This window comes from Meriones unguiculatus, chromosome 14 (assembly GCF_030254825.1).
Source record: "Meriones unguiculatus strain TT.TT164.6M chromosome 14, Bangor_MerUng_6.1, whole genome shotgun sequence".
Lineage (NCBI taxonomy): Eukaryota > Metazoa > Chordata > Mammalia > Rodentia > Muridae > Meriones > Meriones unguiculatus.
This window is the reverse complement of record NC_083361.1, coordinates 11,302,063-11,321,541: the sequence shown is the minus strand read 5'-3', so window position 1 is coordinate 11,321,541 and position 19,479 is coordinate 11,302,063. Positions and strand designations below refer to the sequence as shown.

General features: G+C 40.7%; 1 long non-coding RNA gene across 1 annotated transcript; it reads left to right on the top strand.

Annotated features, from left to right (window-relative positions):
• Positions 1 to 726: 726 nt before the first annotated feature.
• On the top strand, positions 727 to 17,515 carry LOC132647013 (uncharacterized). The gene is made up of 4 exons (XR_009585305.1): positions 727 to 848; positions 15,268 to 15,296; positions 15,858 to 15,969; positions 16,888 to 17,515. It is a non-coding gene; the product is annotated as an uncharacterized LOC132647013 (long non-coding RNA).
• The last annotated feature ends 1,964 nt before the right edge of the window (positions 17,516 to 19,479 follow it).

Here is a 19,479-nt window from a genome sequence, read left to right as displayed (position 1 = left end):
TTTGGTCTCCTTGCTGGAAAATCCAGTGGAAAATTTTAGGAACCCAAGGTCAAAATGCCCCAGCTAACCCCATGCTATACTTGGATATTCAGAGTAGCCTACGGAGAGTAATCCTAGCTGACCGGAACAGAGACTTTCAATTGGCTATAAGCTGTGTGAGTGCTCATCTATCTCTGGTGGGCTCATATAATGTTCCCTAAAAGGGGGTGCTATGTTAAACATGGTAGAAACATCAGGGCCTGGGGCCAAGCCAGAGAAAGTAAGTTCCAGGAGGCACAGTTATTACAAAAGCTTTACAAAGATGTTAGTTCAAATATATGTTGTGCATAAATTTCTGTTGTTGCTTTTTTGTTAGCAGAGTTGGAGTTTATTAAGAAAATTTTATAGATTCCTTTTAATTTAATAGATTTTTAATCACTATGATTGAAGGAAAAAAGCACGCAGGAAGAAAGAAAGACACATTTGGAGAATGTGGGTAGGGACTTCTCAAAGAAAAGCTGCCCACAGATAGTATTTAAAGGAAACTTAAAGGTAGCCCAAGCTGAGATTTTGGGTCTCAATGTGCAAAATTTCATCTTTCCACAATCATGAAATCCTATTCAGTACCTCAGTCAATCCGTCAATTGTAAATCAGTCTACAAGATTTCAATATAAACGTGGCTTCTTCAGAGAGCTTCAGTTCACAGAGGAGTGGGTGGGTGTCCTGTTCCTCATACCAAGGCATCTTGTTATTGTGTTAAGATCACAGGACAGGGAAGCAAAGATAAGTGTGTGAGGAGGATGTAGGAGCCTGTGAGAACTGCAGAGGTATGGAGGAACGACGAATGTCTCGGTGAGCTGAGAGGCAGGTAAGTTTAAACTACAAATCAGAATCAGGGCTCGGATTGATGCTAGGAATAACAGAGCAGAGACTAGGGAAGGAAGTGAAAAGCAGAAAGTAGGAGACTGCTGTGTTGCTGTGTAAGGTAAGAGATGGAGGGGACTTGTTTGGGGTTTCACAAAGTAGAAACTGAGACTAGAGGCATGAGTGTACAGAATGGACTGAGGTGTGAGGATAGAATGGTTCAGGCTTTCAAGTAGTGAGAATTTCTCTGAACCAGGAAAATTGATATCTCCATATCTCCAGGAGGTGGGAAGTGAGAAGGAGCAAGTAGGAAGAGATTCAAGAAAATTAGGAGAGTGGAGGGGACCTTGGCGCTCTTGGAGTTAAAGGAGCAGATATACAGTATCTATATTTTCTGCATGTACCAAATATGGTTAGTGTTAGAGGCAGGGATGGGAGACCAGACTTAGAAGATTTTGCACTTCCATAGATATTGAAGGGCGTAAAAACCTTATTTTTCACTATCTAAAAACCAAAGGAAATGAGACTTAAAGAAATCACTTTGTAATACTGCTTACTTGATCCTCACTGTGAGTATTCATTGTTTTTCCCAATTCTTGCTTTACTATGGAACACCTTTTAGACCTATTTACTTGGGAATCATGCGATCTAAACCTACAGTCTCTTATATTCTGAATTCCCCCATTTTCTCTCTCTTTTCAAAATAACATTCTTTCTCTATGAACTACTTTTAAATATGAATTCTTTTCTAAAATATTTCTTTCTGTTATAATAAACAGTTTCCAAATATACTAAAATTCCTTGTATAGTATCTATAACCCCAGAGAGGTCTCCTTTGGCTCTGGTACTTAGCCAGCTTTGATAAACATACCATGAAGGCTGTTGCCTTGGAGGCTGATTGGCTTTGTATAATTGGAATAGAGTCAACACAATTTTTTGGCTATTCATAACAAGAGCTAATATCATCACATTCACTCTGAGATAGATGGAAAACTGCCATGGACTTCAAAGAGCCTTCCAGGCCTGATAGGGATGTGCACATCTGCAATTTGAGTCCACAAATTTACTCCTGTAAACTGGGATTTGTGTGGCTGATAAGTTTTGAGAGGTCCCATGGAGTGGCATATCTAGCCATATTTATAATGCAGGGATATAACATCAGAACAGAGTAAGCTGTGATGGGAAATATAAGCAGCTACAAAAGACTGACCATTATTTCCAGAAATTCACTATATATTAACATTCCCTGTATCAATGACAACACAGAAATCTACTTGATTAGGCACAGCCAACATGATTTTTTTTAATACTTGTGAGAAAATCTATTGTTTTGGGCTATAGAAGTCCCGAATCTAAAATAGAGGCATTCCTCAAGTGGAGTTCCTCTTGAAAGATTTAAAATAAATCTGTTCCGATCTAAAAAGTGTAGATTTTTAATTCAAAATTTACTAAAACATAGATCAGAACATTCTTTTATGAAAATATCAAAAACAAAAAATTGAATCTTTATAAACAGGAAATAAGCAGACAGTGAAAACAGAAACACAATTGATCAAATAAGCATCCTCATCTGCAGTTTTTCTAAGACAAATATCAACATCATTCCTACTGTCTTAGTTAGCTTTCCATTGCTGCACTAAAACACCTGGGCCAAAAGCAACTTCTGGAGAAAAAGGTTTATTTAAACCTATAGCCTGTAGTCCATCATCTAGTGAAGTTGGTGCAGAAACTCAAGGCAGGGACGTGGAGGCAAGAACTGAAGCAGAAACCCTGGAGAAGTGCTAGTTACTGGCTTGCTCAGCCTGCTTTCTTATAGCACCCAAGGCCATCAGCCCAAGGGTGGTGCTAAATGACTTCCTTCCCACATGAATGATCAATCAGGAAAATGCACCGCCAGCTTGCCCGTAAGCCAATCTGGTAGGGGCATTTTCTCAACTGAGGTTCCCCCTTTTAAAAGGACGCTAGCTTGTGTCAAGTTGACATAAAGCTAGCTGGCACATCTATTGTGGGGCTTTGCTGGGTTAGGTTAAAGTCTGCCATCTCTGCATAACCATTTATCTGTGCTTGATCTATGATGGCAGACTCCCTTTTCTAGGCGAGGTTCTAATGACTGTCCTCATCCCAACCGCCTTGATCTGGGTGACCCCAGATTTTGTAAGAAACATCACAAAGCTCTCAGGGAAGATTACAGACAAGACCCTTTCCTGATAAGGAAATGGGTTCAGTTAGCTATCTGTTCCTGGAGATACACACCCTATGCTAACATGCCTCAGTGCCTTGACCTTCGCCTTTACCAGAGATTTTCCTCCCACCCAGTGAATCATATAGTACTATGTTCTCGTTCATGTGTTAGGACCATGCTACTGCATGGAAAACGAAGCACTGTAAACAACTATATGCAAATCAAGTAACCATGACCCCTTGACCACAGCAAATCAAATACAGTTACTCTTGAAATTCCTCTCACTGCCCAAAGTTTATAAATCCCTGATTTAAAATGAACGTGATGCTGAAGTTCTGTGCTATGTGATACCACCAGCCTTCCACTATGGCCATCTGAAACTCATCATTCATCTCCTACTAGGCTGTGTCTCACCATGCCTGTCCTCTGGTCTGCTGAGACTCCCTGGGCCTGGGCCTCACTGGGCCTGTGTCTTGGCTACAGGCTGACCAGGTATGAGCTTTCACCCTTACCTCTGCCCATGTTTGGCACAGCAGCTTAACCAAGAGCTGTAACACTTTGGTATCACCAAAGGCTTTGGAATGCCTGAGCTTCCACTGCCACCAGAGATCTCGTTCTAAAAGAGCTAAACCATAACGCTCCATGGAAACTCTTTCCACACCCCAGCCTAGCACTCATGGGCCTCACCCTAAAGTGCCCTAGCTTCCCCTCAGAGAAACAGAACCCTTGTTCTCCACCCAGAAGCGAGTTCTAGGATCCCACCTACTGTTTTAAGAAACCACACAAAAATGAATTCTAGATATCTTAGACAATTTTTTTTTTAAGATCTAAAGTTAAAAAGGGTGAGAGCAGAAATGTCAGAGTGGTTTGAAATTCAGTTGATTTGAGGTAATCAGTTACCCATGCAGTTGAAGTTGAGTGCCACCCAGTTCTTCTGAACTATGTGTGGATGTGTCCTCAGAGGGATCAGCACAAGTTTAGGTGAGGAATATAAACTGAACCCATACATTTATTTCCTGAAGCTTTTTAATACAGGAGGTAGTTAACAGGACCTGATAGGGTCCTTTCCATCCATGCTGAAGGGAGTCATTACTGTGTTAGCTTTTCCACTTGACGGCAATCACCAGGTATTATTAGCTATTGCTCTATTGCCTTGTCTGTCCCAAAAGCTCAGTATGGAAAGTCTTTGTAATCAATACTGAAATTTAGTTACCACTGTTAAAATTTCCTTATCCTATTTTGACCTGTCCCTCTTTAGCACTGATGGTTCCTGTAGTCCTTTGTCCATTTTCATAGCATGCCCAGTAGCTGTGCTATAAAATCACTGATATTTTGCAAATGGGATGGGTCTCTGGTTTAGGAGTACTAATGGAAGTGCCTTTGACTAAAGACACTGAAGGTTTTGGTCAGTTTTCCCAACTCACTTTTTTATAGTGCTATTTGTTCATTCAACCACTCCCCAGGGCTGAAGATCACAGATATAATGAAAATACTGTACTGCAGGTAGGCCAATGTTAACAAATAGGTTTAAATACTTATCAAGGAAGCACGCTCCACAGTTACTATGCAGTTAAGCAGAGATGTCCCAAGGAGGAATAATTCTTTCTAATGGAATTTCTTCCTTGCTACTGAGGTAATAGCTTTTCAACAGAGGAAGCTACAAACTTAACGTAAGACATTTTATATCTTCCAGTCAGAGGCATTTGAGTCAACCCTAATATTCAGGTTTCAATTGCCCTGTTCCGCCAAAGGCTAAAACAAAATTCTTTTCTTACATTCTCCCACCACAGGTAAAACTTTATTATTGTAAATAGAAAACAGTGCTTTAGTCTTATAACAGTGTATTTAGTTTTTTTATATTAATTATAGTTTATTTACTTTGTATCCCAACTGTAGCCCCCTCCCTCATTCTCTCGAAATACTGCCTCCCTCCCTCATCTCCTCCCTGCCCCTCTTTAAGTCCATTGATAGGGGAGGTCCTCTTCCCCTTCCATCTGACCCTAGCTTATCAGGTCTCATCAGGACTGGCTGCATTGTCTTTCTCTGTGGCCTAGCAAGACTGTTCCTCCCTCGGGGGAGGGGGGGTCAAGGAGCCAGCTACTGAGTTCATGTCAGAGGCAGCCCCTGTTCCCCTTACTAGGGTACCCACTTGGATAGTGAGCTGCCATGAGCTATGTCCGAGCAGGGGTTCTAGGTTATATCCATGCATGGTCCTTGGTTGGAGAATCAGTCTCAGAAAAGATCCCTGTGCCCAGATATATTTGGTCCTTGTGGAGCTCCTGACCTCTCCAGGTCTTTATAACTCCCCCTTCTTTCATATGATTCCCTGCACTCTGCCCAAGGTTGGTTATGAGTCTCAGCATCTGCTTTGATACACTGTTAGGTAGAGTCTTTCAGAGGCCCTCCATGGTAGGCTCCTGTCCTGTTTCTTGTTTTCTCCTACTTCCAATGTCCATTCCATTTGTCTTTCTAAGTGAAGATTGATCATTTTACCCCAGGTCCTCCTTCTTGTTTAGCTTCTTTAGATGTACAGATTTTAGTTTTAACTAAAAAATATTTAAATATTATTTTTCACAAACCTTCTTGCAGTATTCTTTAATCTTCCAGTTTTATTTGGAAATAGATACTTTAATTAATTAATTATCATTAATGTTTTTGTAAATTAATAATTTCACATTTTAAGATCCTTTTAAATTCCAGTTAAAGAAGGCTGCCTATTTATCACTTTTAGTTCTATTTTCTAGAACTTCTAATTTGGCATAAAAAAAAAAAGGCTGGAGTGATGTCTCAGTGGTTAATAGCACTTGTTGTTTTTGTGGAGGATCTAGGTTCAATTCCCAGCACTCATATAGGGGCACACAACTCACTCTAATTATAGTACCAAAAAGTCTGATGTCTTCTGGTATATGTAGACACTATGACATGAGGAACATGACACATGAAGGGAAAACACACACATAAACAAAACTAAATAAAGCACTATTATTTTCTCTAACATTTTTTTTTTAAATATCACCGATGCTCCCATTTTCCTGTATTCAAACATACTAGCCTTCTTTTTTTCTTTAATAATTTTTGCCCATCATGAAGATTAGCATTTTCTCAGTGGATCATTATGGAACACAACAGATCTGTCAATGTCCTTATAATGTACCCAGAAAGTCCTAAAAGTAGTGGTTTCTTATTATCCCAATGTCACCCTTCCATGTATTTTCTTTATATTACCTGTGATAACTGTATTAACACTTTTCTCTCATGTATGCTTTTGAAATAATTGGATTCAAGATTTTTTAAAATGTTTTACATGAGGTAGCAGCCATTTAAAGCAAGCTTGTACGTCTTGAGGTTTTACTTGGGCTGTTGCTTTAAATTTAGAGAACAATTTGCGAGGGTTATTCAGAATTTAACTATTCAGACTCATTTAACTCATTAAAATGCCTTTTCTATGCATAGAAAAGAAAATCTTTTTTAAAAAGTTAAAAAAAAACAAACATCCAATAACAACAGCAAAAGCAATCCAGAAATTCAGACCTTTCCTATTTTTCCAAAATACTGGCAAACTGAACTAATATTGTTGTCAAACATAGAAGCCACTCCAGCTGGAGTTCCAGTGATGACTTTCTCCAAACATTTCCTCCTTCCTGAAATCTTTATTTCTTGTTTTAGCATTCTTTTCTTTCCTTCCTGAAAACTGCACTTTTCTGTACTAACTGGTGGCATTAGTGTTTTGGGTCAGACTTGCGTGCTGTTTATGGAAGTAGCTTCCTCAGGTCTCAACCTGAAGTCAGTTCCTCCAACAGTCTCAGGTTTATCCTGCATGGTCATGAGAACATAAGAGGTAAGACATTGTGTGGCCACCCTTATGTGTGCCTTGACAGCTGAGACACTAAGAGCCTTTCTAGCCCCAGAATGCGGTATGTTATATTGGACCATTTTGAGTCCTGGGGGGTTCTCACTCACACTTCTGTTACTGAGGATCAGGTCCTGTATGAGGTGTTTCCAGGTTCTTGTCTTCCCATTCGAGGAATTCAAGTAAAGGCTCATAAACATTGCAAAATTATCGAGAAAACTTTATCAAAATGGCAGTATAGGTCAGAAAGAATTATGCTGTCAAGAATGATAGAAGTCCATGTGAATGAGAGGACTAAATTTTCTTACTATTGTTTGGGGCTTAATTTTATAGCGTTCAAGAGAAGGATGAATTGGTTAAGGGACATAGCATGAGTAACTGTGTTTAAATTGACGAGCTTGCATAAGACATGTGTTTATGTACCTGCCTACAGTGAATGTGATTGTAATCATATACATGCTCAGTTGTGGGTTGTTCTCCACCCAATGAAAGTCTTGGATGTGGCTGTTGCATTAGGGATAAAAAAGAGAGTGACCCAAGGATAGAGGTTCTGTTTTTCTCAGGAACAGCAAGAGTGCTCTACAGAGGGGCCCATTTGATAGGCCAGGGTGTGGAAAGAGTTTTCCAAGGGGGTGTTACAATTAGTTAGTTCTTTTAAAATGAGATTGTCAGTATCAGAGGCAGTGGAAATTCAGGCGCTCCAGAAGCCTGTGATGATAATAAACTGTTACAGTTCCTTGGTTAAGCTGCTCTGCTAAGCATGGCAGAGGATATGGGTAAAAGCCTGTGCCTGGTAGGCTTGCAGCTGAAACACAGGCCCGGTGAGGTCCAAGCCCAGTGTGCCAGAAGGCAAGTTCGGTGAGGCTTGGACCCAGCAGGCTGGAAGATGTGTCCAGGCCCAGCAGGTACTGCAGGAGTCCAGTGGCAAGTCTCCATGGAGGAGGGTAATCTTCATGTTCTAATATTTATGTAACAGAACAAAAAAAATTCTAAGTCAAGGCAGTTAACAACTGCAACAAGGAGGCAGGTGACAGGAAACCCCAGCAATCTGCTGCAGGTTTCAAGTACTACTTAATGACATCCTTAGCTTTCAGGTTGTTGGGAAACAAACTCTGATCCTCTGGAAGAGTAGAAAGTACTCTTAATCACTGAGCTATCTCTCTAGCCCCTCAGTGTCAAGTACTTCACAGACATTTTGTTGTTACTCTTCTTGTTGTTCGTTTGACAAGATCTATACAGGCCAGCCTAGCTTCAAAGTCTCAGTCTTCTTGCCTCAGACTCCAAGTGCTGGGATTCTAGGCTTGCTCCACAGTGTGTAAAGATTAATAGCTTTTCATACCATCTACATATGAAATGAAAGTATTTTGGGATATTTGTGATTATATATGATACATGGTTATACATAGTATCCCTGGTTTTGTTTGTTTTTGTCGGATTTTTAATGTGCTTACCAGAAATCTTGAAGTTACAATGGTTTACACTGCACTTTTTAAAAAACTTTCAGTTTTAGGAACTGAATTTGGGGTGTTATTCATGCCGAGCCAGCATTCTACCATTGAGGACTAGGTTGGTCTTATTGTCTGGCCAGGTTGGCCTTGTGAACCTCTGCCTCCCCAGTGCTGAATCCCACTCATATGTTGCCTGCCACACCTGGCCTTTCACACTTCATTTTAGTTGGACAGCCTGATCTGGAGACAATAACATTCATGAAGCTTTAGGTTGAGGATTCATAGGTAGAGGTAAAAAAAAAAAAAAAAAAAAAAAAAAAACAAGACCCGTTTACAGTCCCATTTTTCTTTAACTCTGTATCTATGAGAGATTGGGCAGGTGTTTTATGCTTGCTGGCATCTGTGTATGTGTGTGTGTGTGTGTGTGTGTGTGTGTGTGTGTGTGTGTGTGTCGTGGGGGGGTGATGAAAGTCTGATGAGAGGTCTTGAAGGTATTTGGGTCCCATGCTGCCTGGTCCCTTAGCAGAGGACAGTGTGGCTCTGTACCCTCTCCAAGGCCAGGAAGCTGGCGGCTCAGAATGGTATTTGGTATTCTGCATAGATGCCATGACTGACACAGCAATTATAGGTTTTGCATTGTTTATGCCTCTCCAAAAAGCATAGCTGAATGCATTGAAGCAGAGGCTGGAAGGCGCTCCGCTTGCTTTCATTACAATGTATAATTGTATTTACTCTCTCAAGCCTTAGACTCTGGTGCCTGGTACAGCTTTAACACCATTCACTTTTCTCATAATTAGATCACTGATTGAATGAAAAAAAAAAAGTGGAAAAACAAAGGGAAACTGGATCATTTTTCTAAATAGTGATCCAACTAGGATTGGATCTATTAACATAAAAATCACTCAGCTTTCTGTTGTTTTACATTGTGACTGCTGGAATCTGGGGCTTGGCAGGCTTCAGTGCCATCTAAGGCCTGGCCTCCAGAGGATGGAGCCTCCTGCCAATTCTATCTCTTTCTTTGAAGACCAGTTTGGGGAGCAACCAGAGCCAGAGCCTTGAGTGAGAAATCATCCTGTAAGTTCTGGGTTCTTGAGCCACTATGAGGCTTCCTACTATTTCTTTTCCTCTGGGTGAGTCTGATCAGGGTTAGAACACTTATAATTGCATGTGCATGCATATTTTTTCCCATTTACTTTACACATTGAAATTAAGGGAATCTTATGAAAGAAGTGGGAAACAGTAAGATCTGGAGAGGACAGGAACTCCACAAGGAGAGTAACAGAACCAAAAAATCTGAGCACAGTGGTCTTTCCTGAGATTGATACTCCAATCAAGGACCATGCATGAAGATAACCTACGACCCCTACACAGATGTAGCTCATGGCAGTTCAGTGTCCAAGTGGGTTCCATAGTAATAGGAACACAGACTGTCTCTGACATGAACTGATTGGCCTGCTCTTTAATAACCTCCCCCTAAGGGGGGAGCAGCCTTACCAGGCCATAGAAGAATGCAGCCACTCCTGATGAGACCTAATAGACTAGGATCAGAAGGAAGGAAAAGAAGACCTCCCCTATCAGTGGACTTGGGGAGGGGCATGGGTGCAGAGGGGGTTGAAAGGAAGGGATTGGGACAGAAGGAGGGAGGGAAACACAGGGGGGGATACAAAGTGAATACAGTGTAATTAATAAAGAATAAAATTTTAAAAATAAAAATTAAAAAAAAGAAATTAGATGGTTACATCAAAGTGTTCCTCGATTCTCTACAGACTAGTCAATAGCATTTCTCAGCCTCACCTTTGCTGTGGCTTCAATTCTAGCATCCTTGGTTTATCGGTAATAACTCTCAAAGCTGCTTCTGGCTGGGGAGGTGGGGAAAAGGAGGTGAGCCAGGCTGGCCCTGCCCAAAAAACCAGGCTCATGCAGCCAACCCAGCAAACCTCCCAGTGGAAGCAAAGGTTTTTGTGTTCTTGTTTTTATTTTATTTTATTTTATTTTATTTTATTTTATTTTATTTTATTTTACCACAGGTTCAACTCCAGATTCTTTGAGCACAGAAAAAATGTCTTTTCTTCTGTCACAGAGTTCTGAATGCTAAGCCTGCATAGTAGATTCTTCAGATATAATGATGCTAATGTCTAAATTTCACACCTAAGTGCATGACTGGCCAATAAGAACTTTTCGCAAGACAGTCTTTTTTATTGTTTGAAAAGTTCATGCATGAATATTATGTATTTTGATCAAGTTCACTTTCTATTTTTTCCTCTCCATTTTCTTCTTTATTTCTTCATTACTGTTCTCTCCCAATTTTATGTATTCTTTTCTTTATTTTGTTTAACTTACTGGGTCACTTAGTACTGCCATACATGATTATATGAAAGTCTTGGATGTGGCTGTCTACTAGGTCATGGGTTGTGTTTCAGAAGAAAACACACACACACACACACACACACACACACAAAAACAGACTCTCCTTCTCCCAACTGCCAGCATTTGTTAGCAGCTTCTCAACTAGATGTGGGACTTTTCAACCATCTCATTTTTTCGTGATTGGATTTCATCTGGCTTGATCTGTGTGTGCTCTCACAACTGCAATGAATTCATACGTGCGAGTTCTGTATTGTGTCTGAAAAACACTGGTTCTCTGTCGTCAACTTCGGGCTCTGGCTGTTATAATGTTTCAGCCCCCTCTTCCATATTCCCTGAGACTTGAGAGAGTATGCACTCGTGTGTGTGTGTGTGTGTGTGTGTGTGTGTGTGTGTGTGTGTGTGTGATATAAACATCCCATTTAGGACTAAGCACTCTGCAGTTTCTTATTCTCTGCACATTTCCCAGTTGGGAGTTTCTGTGTTAATTACCAATTGCTAATTCTCCCATGAGGGCTGATGTTGTTGTCTGGCATTAGTCCGGGAAGCGGCTGTCAGCTTCTAGATGAAAAACAGAACGACCTCAGGACTGGGGTTCTGTTTCTCTCAGGAACAGCTAGAGCACTTTAGGTCTGTGTACTAGGCCAGGGTGTGGAAAGAGTTTTCCATGGAGTGTCACACTTAGTTAGCTCTTTTAGAATGAGATTGCCAGTATCAGAGGCAGTGGAAATTTGGGGGTTTCAGAAACCTGTGATGATATTGTAGTGTCACAGCACCTTGGTTAGGCTGCCATGTGTGCTAAGCATGGCAGAGGGTAAGGGCAGAAGCCCATGCCTGGTCAGCTCGGTGGACTGGAAGGCTAGTCAGGTGAGGCTCAGGTCTGGTGGGCCTAATGCAAGCCTGGAGGGTGTTTTGCCAGGGGTCAGCACTGACATGCCCGGTGAATGGCAGAACAGTGGCCAGCAGCATGGGCCAAACTGACCAGAAGTCAAGCCCTGGGTAATCTGGAAGCTAGCGGTAGTCTGAGTAGGATGCTGTCTGACTGGCAACCAAGTTTGAGGCAGTGCAGCAATTCTCCAGGGAGAGGGGGAGTACTCCCTTCTCCAGAATAAATGGCAAATCTCAGTTGGCCATGGTGGAAAGCTGATGGGAGCATGCAAACAACACCCAGCGAGTTTATTTCATGTGAAATCAGGAACTTACAAGCCTTGGGCAGTGGGACAGTGGGAGAGGTTTTGAGAGTGAATGTGTTTGATTCGATAGTGATTTAGGTGTTAGGGATACCTGATGTACATGCAGTAGTACAGTTTCTCATTTACACACAGTAGCATGGTCCCATCCCAAGAAGAAGAACATAGCACTTCATTTTCTTATGGGTGGGGGAAAATCTCCAGGCACATTCCTGAAAAGATCTTAGCATAGGGTGGGATATTTCTAGGAATCTTCAGGTGCTTGCAGGTTTTCTTTTCAGGAAAGGGCTGAGGGCTATGTGACACTCCTTACAAGATCTGGGGTTACCAGATCAGGGGGAGAGAGGACTCCACTGAGAAAAAGGAGTCTGTTGTAATACAGCAAGCTCAGTTGGCTATCCAGAAACTCCAGACCTCAACCTTAAAAACAGTGTTCCACAGGCTGAGAAATACACTATGGGCTTAACAGTAAGTCTTCAGAAGTCAGTTTAACGCTATGTCTGTTTATCAGAATAATAGTACTAGTTTTTCCCCAGAGCCTGTGACCTGCCTAACCATTGGTTCTTGACTCTAATGGAAAAAGTAACAAAGAGGTCTCAATGCCTAGTTACATATCGGCATGTGGCTAGAGAGACTGAACAAAAGAGACAGAACCACAACAATTTTGATAACAGATTCTCTCTCTAAACAACCCATTAACCCACTAATAATAAATGGATACAGTATTAATATATTAGAGGCCTCATGACCTAATCATTATTTGAGGGTCCCACTTGTACTTCTTAAAATACATCACAGAAGTAGTATATTTCAACATAAGCAGCAACGAGGAGGCTAAAACACAACAATTATATCATCCATCATCACTCTTAGCTAATTACAGCCTGGAGAAAAAAGTAAGAGAAGAAAGCTGCAGATTTGATTATCCCAGTACCACTGTATAAGCAGTTGATAGCTGGAATTGAGCCCCTATGGTGGTGACAAAGCTGCACATTAGAACAGACTCTGCAGACCAAACACTGGCTGAAGTTGGATTCTGTGGCCTGGAGTGAGGATGATACAAGAGGGAAGACAGCCACATGCTGATTGGTGGGCAACAGTTAACTTCAGGTGCAATACTTTTCTTTAAAAACATTTTTTAAAGATTTATTTTTATTTTCTAAATATGAGTGTTTTGCCTACATGTATATCTGTGTACCATGTGTGTGCAGTGTTGGAGGACGCCAGAAGAGGGCGTCAGATCCACCAGAACTGGAGTTGTAATTATGGGTGTTAGTCAGCATGTGGGTGCAGGGATGGAACCTGGATTCAAAGAAGAGCAGTTATGGTTCTTAATCCCTGATCTATCTCTCCAGCCTCTGTACATTTCTTCATTTAGCAAATGTTGGACACTTAAGAAACCCTGTCCTAGAAAACCATGTGTTAAAAAAAATCCAATGTTTAATTCCTCTCTTAACAGATTACAAGGCTATAATAATTAGATTCCTGAGTGTGGGAGGACAGTGTTTGACTAATGCAGTATTTTAAAGAGAAATTTAATTTTGAAAAAAGAATACAGTACGTAATTGAAAATTAAAATTAACAGGAGTAAGCCTTTTCTGGATGTTTTCTGGGAGTTTCAGTAATCCACTCTAAGTAGGAAGGTGGGATCACTGGGGGTTTGCTAAACAGGAGAGGTTTGAAGGCTGACTCTGTGAGATAGAGTTGAAGACAGTTTTCACTCTTCTCACCCAAGACTGGTGATACTGCTGGCTCTACTTACAAGACACATTACAAAATATTCCATTTTTCTCTTTTCCTCTGCAACCTCCAACTTCCAACTTTTTTGAAGCCACTCTCAGCTCTTGGTTTGGCTTCTGAGTAATATTCATTCTGATCTTCCTTAAGGTGCTTGCTTCACCAGCAGGCAGAATAACAGTCTAAGCCCTACCATATGCCAGACTTGGTTGATAGGCTGTCTGTCTCATCTCAAAGTGCTTTCCTTCCTATGGACCCCAACACTGGCTGCCTCTCTTCCTCCTCCACCTCATCATCATCTTCCTCCTTTTCCTTCTCCTCATCCTTATCCTCTTCATCTTCCTCCTTCTCACCCTTGTCCTCCTCCTCCTCTTCTACAAACTTGTCTGTTCTCTCTTCTTCAGGGAGCTCACCCTATCAGTCTCAGCTTTCTTCTTCCTGTTTCCTCCTCTAGGATGTTCTTTCCTTTCTTCTGACAAGTGCTGCTGCTGGTCACCCCTTAAGACTTGGCTTGGATCTCTCTGCCACTGCCTTATTGTGTACCCCATGCTCTTCTCTGTGCATTCTCTCTTTCTCATAAACATTTAAAAAATTTTTATGTGTATGAGTGTGTGTGCCTGAGTGTATTTGTGTGCATGCAGTGCCTCAGGAGACCAGAGGAGGGAATAAGAACTCCTAGAACTGGAGTTTCAGACCATCGTGAGCTCCCTGATGTTGTTACTGAGAACCTATCTTGGGTCCTGTGCAAGAACATCAAGTTCTCTTAACTGCTGAGACATCCCTCAAGCCTCTGTCTTATTACAGGAACGTCTGCTGTTTTTGTGTTCTTATCCATTTTCATCTTTTCTTGAAAGACTTCTGGATCTCAGTAATTGACTTTTGCTGAATGCACGAAGGCACATGGACCTCTTAATGTTACCTCACACACCCTTCTCCTTTTCTGTTCTAGGCCTTTGTCCCTGAGGCTGAAGACTTCTTCCTACTTTATGTTTTAGTTCAGACATCATTTCCTTCTTCTGGAAATTTAACCTCAAATCATAGTTTGACAGCATTTGGAGATAAGGCCTGGAGGTAATTAGAATTAGATGAGATCATAGGATGAGGCCTCACAAAATCTTATGCCCTCATATAATGAGCTCATTTGCTCTGGCTCACTTTATGTTATGTTTAGGAAGAAGGTCCTCTCCGGATGACAGGCTATGTTCTAGGCTTCAGAATCATGAGCCAAATAAACCTCTATTATTTATAAACAACAATGAATCCATACACTGATTACTTCTACCTCCTTAAGTGCTCTAAGACGCTTAGCTCCATCCTTGCATGTATTCCCATAGCACTTGCATGTCCCCATCCTAACACTTACTTCACTTTCCATGCTTGTTTGAATCTCCACATGCCCACTGAAGAAAGGGATCATGGTTGACTTCCATTTCAGTATATCCTTGGACAAACACAGGGCTGCACATGGTCTCTGGAACCATGTATGATCAAGTTATCATGGCAATTAATCCTTGACAATTCTTTCATTGTTTGAATTTCACAGTAATTCTTGTTTTCTATATAGTATCTTTTCTTGAGAAGCTTGTAGTGACAATTTTGGTTTCTTAAAAAAACACGGTTATGTTATGTGACTGTTTTTGTTTTAATCCTAGGTATGGGAGAAGAGGCTGCTTCAGTGCAGGTGATTATGATTTGCTTCATGCTCTGGTGGAGGCACGATTTTTACCAGCTGAGGATAATTTACATTTGGAATTCTGGAGACTCTTGAGGGGTATACATGCCAGGGTTCCAAGAGAGGTCAGGGATGCTCCAAAGAGGAGGAGGATGCCCCTCTGTTTGTGATTTGTTGCAGCTTTGACAAGCTGGATACCCTGACAACAAAGACTGGACTTTCTCCTAAGGAACCTAATGCCTTTGGTCAGCAGAAAATAGACTAAAGAAGTCTATGTCCCCTTTCCCCTCTACCCTTATTTTGCACCTACCTAGTTTTGGGGAGGAGGGTAGGAAGGCATTTGGTGCAGAAGGTAGTAGATATAAGGCCCCAAATAAAATAGATAAAAACATATCTACAGAGGCTTCTCTCTCTTGGTTTACCATTCTAGTTACTAAGTCTTAGTCCTAAGGAATCTCTCAGGTACTAGGGTAAACGATACATTCCAAGAAAAGTACAGGATAGGGTGTTCTCTACAATGTGTTCACATTCACTAATTGCCTTCTGTGTGGTTTCTCTGTGCTATGCCAGTGAGCTTGTCTGTGCAGCAAAGAGGACAATTTTACTCACAAGAGTCTGAAGAGGAGGAGATGAGCTCCAAGCACATTTTGAATGGCCATTTTAAGGGCTTAGAGATCATGTGGTGAGTCCAACCTTTTGACAAAAAAGTTTATCTACAGTAAAGTTATACCTTGTCCCATTTAGAGGTGAAGATTCAGGGAAAGAGAGAACTCTTGCATGTTATTGGTAGGTTATAGATAGTCCAACTGTTACGAATATTAGTGTGGAGGCTACTCAGAAAACTCTAAAAACAACTCAGGAGCCACTTTACTGCTGCTGAGTATAGACCTGAAAGGGCTCCAAGTCATTGTACCACAGAGATTTTTGACACTTGTGTTTATTGCTCTTGTTCCCAATAACTGAACTGGCCTAGGTGTCTGTCAACAGATAAAAACAGATTAAGAAAATATGCTATATAAGCACACCAGTATTTTATTTAGCCAGAAAGAAAACATAAAGTTACATCAATTCTGGTCAAATGGATAGATCTAGAGATTTATGTTAAATAACATAAATCAGATAAATACATTTTCTCCCATATGTGATATATGGAATTTAAAGTAAAAGCCATCTAAGACATGAAAGTAGAAGTAATTATTTGAGAAGTGTCATGACATACTGGAGACAAGAGTAAATAATGGAAGAATGAAAACCTATTGTTTTAGATAATGAGTAGATATTACTGAAATGATATTAAATAATAAAATTAGCTTATGACTTTATAATTAATTTACTGTGCTTTTCCAGACTAGCTACTCCCTGGAAAGCTATGCTTCCCAGTTATTTGCAGTTTCCCTTGCAAGTATGATCACGTCAGGCCTTTGTGTTAAAGGCTTTGATCACAGTGGCCAACCTGAGTCCCATCCCTGTGCTAATACCAACAGATAGGGCAGTCAGAGCTACATCAAAACCGAGAGAGAGACAGCACTTCATTACAGAAGTAACTTTTGTACAGGTGATATAAGTTTTAGTTTTGGCGACCATTTTTTCTGTCATTTAGATCAACCCATACAGAGAAAATATACTACCAAAGAAGCAAAGATGAGAGAAAGGAGAACAGAAGGAGGGAGGCCAATGACATCAAGATCCTGGAAAGATGCCCAGAAATCACATTCATTTTTGTTACATTTTCCAAATTGAGTTACTGTCATTTTTAATAAAAATAATGCTTAAAAGTATAATAGAAATCTACATCAAAAGGAAAGAAAAGAACGAGAAATCATAATTATGTAACTAGACATTTGTTGACAAATGTAAAAAGAAAAGGGTACTAAATACTAAGAATAATTATAGTAACTCGGGAAAGGGTTACCTGTAAAAGTATGGGTGGGACACAAACTAATGTGGTTTGAATGGGAAATGTCTCCATAGGCTTCTGTATTTGAACACTGGTTCCTAGCTGGTGACACTGTTTGTAGAGTTTATGGGAAGGTGCTGCCTTGCTGGAGAAATATGTCTCTGAGTGTGGGTTCTGAGAGATATAGCCTTGTCCCCTTTCCAGTACTCTCTCTGTGTTTCATATTTATAGTTGAAATGAGCTCTCAGCTTCCTGTTCCTGCTACCATGCCTGCTATTTGAGTCAAGATGGATTATTTTCCTTCTAGAATCATAAGCAAAATAAAGTCTTTCTCCCATAAAGTCTTGATTTTTAAGTGTATTTTATTTTATATTGTTATTACTTATTACATATTTTGTGTGCATGTGTGTCTATGTACCATGTGCATGCCTGGTGCCATGGAATCTAGGAGCAGGTATTATATCCCCTGGAAATGGAGTTACAGCTGGTTGTAAGCTGCCAGACAGATGCTGGAAATTGTACCCATGTCTTCTGCAAGAGCACCAAGTGCTTTTAAATACTGAGCTATAACTTTTGGTGATGGTATTTGCTCACAACAACAGAAAAGAAACCAATGTAGTATTTTATCCTACCAAGATCCTAAAAGAGAAAGTGAGAAAGCATGAATAGAAACTGGAGAAGGAGTGTCATATATGGACTAGAGATATGTTTCAGTCTGGGTAAAGGGCACAGTGGATCCATACTATTTTCTGTCTTCCTATTGCCTCTGTTCTTCAGCTGAGGATTCAGAGGATGTGGGGGCCCCAAGTGCTTCAGAGAGTAGGTGGAGAAGAGAACTCTGGAGGAGCTAATGGGAAGTGTCTAGGTATATGCTTCCCCCCATACACACATTTGTAGAGGCAGAAGGCATCAAAGGTGAAGTTTGTTACACAGAGAAAGTAGAAGAGTGAGGAGAAATCATGAAAAAAAAGTATGGATCTGGTATACAGACAATTAAGATACAACATTTATAGATAATTTTCCACTTGCCTGGCTGAACTTTAAAAAAAAAAGCATGTTGCATAAATGTTTTGAAGAATTTTTTTTATTATTATTATTACGGTCCTCTAAGATGATGTATTTAAGAATGGTTTCACTACTGAGTATCTGTTAGGAACTGGAGATGTTATTCAGTGGCCAAGTGCTTTCCTAGAGTGTAAGGAGTGGAGAATAAGGAAGAGAGAAGAAAGAGAGGCAAGAAGTAGAGTGAGGTAGAGATACAGCAGCTTACACAGAAAGGGCAGAAAGTTTCTTGTGTGAAATCACTGTGCTGAGGTTTGCCTTCTGAAATAACGAAACAAGTAACTTAATATTTACTGACTACTTTTTTTAATTTTTATTTTTTAATATTAGTTACAGTTTGTTAATTTTGTATTTCTGCTGTATCCCACTCCCTCTTTCCCTCCCAATCCCACTCTCCCACCCTCATCTCCTCCCTGCCCCTTTCCAAGTCCACTGATGGGGAGAACCTCCTCCCCTTTCATCTGATACTGGTTTATCAGGTATCTTCAGGACTGGCTGCAAAGTCCTCCTCTGTGGCCTAGCAGGGCTGCTCCTCTTTCGGGGGGGGGGGTGTCAAAGAGCCTGCCATTGAGTTCATGTACTGACTACTTCTTGTGCTATACATATATTTTCTCTTTGTTATTTTAAGAAAAATTTTATATAATTTATTTAATGTGCATTAGGGTGAAGGTGTCAAATCCTTTGGAATTGGCATTACCAACAGTTGTAAGCCCCCATGTGGGTACTTGGAATTGAAACCACCCAGGTCCTTTGGAAGACAAGATAGTGCTTTTAACCACTCAGCCATTTCTCCAGCCCCTCTTGGTTAATTTTTTAATCTATCATGCAATCGAATGGGTTTCATTGTTTTATTTTCATACATCATTATCACTATAGCTTGTCTTATTCACCCTCCCTACTGTCCTTCCCATAGCTCCTCTCCCTCTTTCTGGTCTCCTCCTCCTTATACTCTCTCCTGCTTTGTTTTTAAAGGTTATTTCTTTTTATTAATATGTATGAATGTTTTGTATACATGTAAGTATTTGTACTATGTGCATGACTGGTGCCTGAGTTTAGAAGAGGGCATTGGATCCCCTGGAAACAGGGCTATAGATGGCTGCGAGAGGCCATGTGGGTGCTGGGAGCTAGACCCAGGTGCTTTGCAAGAGCAGCCAGTGCTCTTAGCCACGAAGCCCCTCTTTATATTTTCATGCTGCATATATTCTATTACCTTCTCTTGCTCCAGTTCACCCC